Raw genomic sequence first — 2233 nt, forward strand, 5'->3', positions numbered from 1 at the left:
TCTGACTTAGAAGCCTTCCCAGCAGATCAATATGACTGTGTCCTGCTTCAGTACGTGGATGACTTGCTATTAGCTGGGAAGTCCCGGGAGGGTTGCATGGAAGGGACTCGGCAGCTCCTTACCCTCCTATGGAAAGCCGGCTACAAGGTCTCAAGAAAAAAGGCCCAGATCTGTCAAGAAAGGGTTAAATATCTTGGCTTCCACTTATCTCAAGGGCAGTGTCAGCTCAGCCCAGAGAGAAAGCAGGCCGTTGGCTTTATCCCAACTCCCACAACCCGTCGCCAGGTTCGAGAGTTTCTCGGGGCTGAAGGTTTCTGTAGGATCTGGATACCTAACTTTTCAGTCCTGGCAAAACCCCTCTATGAGGCTACAAAGTGGGGAGAAAGGGAACCCCTGATATGGGAGTCAGTACAGCAAAAGGCTTTCGAGGAAATAAAGCGCGCGCTTACTAATGCGCCTGGTTTAGGGCTCCCAGACATGACCAAGCCTTTTTTTCTGTATGTCCATGAGCGCACTGGTATTGCAGTGGGAGTACTGACTCAGATGTTGGGATCATGGCATCGCCCAGTGGTGTATCTCTCCAAGCAACTTGACTCTGTGGCCCAAGGCTGGCCTCCCTGCCTATGGGCACTAGCAGCCACAGCACTTTTAGTGTCTGAGGCTGACAAGTTATCTATGGGACAGGAATTAACAGTTCGAGTGCCACATTCGGTATTAACATTAATGGAATACAAAGGACAATACTGGCTCACCAACGCCAGGATGGTCAGGTATCAGGCAGGGAATGCTATGTGAGAATCCGCACATTCACCTAGAAGTAGTATGGACCCTGAACCCTGCAACCCTATTGCCTGTCGGGCCAGGACAGCCAAACCATGACTGCACTGAAGTCATGGATGAGGTGTTCTCCAGCCGACCAGACTTGCAGGACCAGCCTCTCAAAGACTCCGATGCTGAATATTTCACTGATGGTAGCAGTTTTATAGAAAGGGGGGAACGGCTTGCAGGATATTCTGTGGTGACTCTAAACTCTGTCATTGATGCAGAGGCCCTGCCTAAGGGTACTTCAGCACAAAAGGCAGAGCTAATTGCTTTAACCCGAGGCCTCCAACTGGCGGCAGGGATACGTGTTAATATATACACAGACTCTAAATACACCTTCACCACTCCCCACGTACATGGGGCCTTATATAAGGAGAAGTGTCTAATAAACTCAGGAGGAAAGGACATAAAATATGGTAATGAGATCCTTGAACTCTTAGATGCCGTATGGGCCCCTAAAAGTGTGGCAGTCATGCATTGCTGGGGACATCAAAGGGGGACACCACAGCTGCACTGGGAAACCGAAAGGCTGACCGAGAGGCAAAGCTGGCAGCTTCCAAAGGAGCCATAAAATCAGCGGCTCTAACTGCTGCACTGTTCCCTAACCCACTGACAGAGTGGGAGCCTAATTACTCACACCATGAAAGTACTTGGTTTAAGACTGAGAGTGGCAACTGCCTCCCAGGGGATGGTGGAAATTTGAAGACGGCCAAATAGCAATTCCTGAGGCCTTAGCTCCAGCCTTTGTTAAGCAGTTCCATCAGGAAATTCACATCGGCCGGACAGCCCTTGAAACAATGTTAAGCCGGTATTTTTACATCCCTTGGCTCTCCAGCATAGCCCAAGTGGTATCTGAGCAATGTGAAACCTGCGCCCGAAACAACCCACGTCAGGGGCCCAAGACCGCCCCTGGAATACAGAGCGTTGGGGGAGCCCCCTTTGAAAATATGATGGTGGACTTCACGGAGCTCCCCCGGGTTCGGGGATGTAAATACCTGTTGGTCTTTGTATGTACTTTCTCAGGCTGGGAGGAAGCTTTCCCTACCCGAACAGAAAAGGCACATGAAGTGGCCTGACTCCTTCTGAAGGAAATTATCCCACGATTTGGGATCCCTATCACTATTGGTTCAGATAACGGGCCAGCGTTTGTAACTGAGGTGGTGCAGCTGGTGGCAAAGGGGCTAAAGATAACCTGGAAGTTACACACGGCACACCGACCCCAGAGCTCCGGAAAGGTGGAACGAATGAACAGAACCTTGAAGCTGCAATTAAGTAAACTGTGCCAGGAGACCCATCTGCACTGGGACCAGGTGTTGCTAAGAATCAGGTGCAGCCCCAATAAGCAAACGGGGCTTTCCCCTTATGAAATCCTTTATGGGCGCCCTCTCCCAATTGTTAAGGGGATAAGGGG

Source organism: Hyaena hyaena, unplaced genomic scaffold (assembly GCF_003009895.1).
Source record: "Hyaena hyaena isolate Hyena2069 unplaced genomic scaffold, ASM300989v1 scaffold_1194, whole genome shotgun sequence".
NCBI lineage: Eukaryota > Metazoa > Chordata > Mammalia > Carnivora > Hyaenidae > Hyaena > Hyaena hyaena.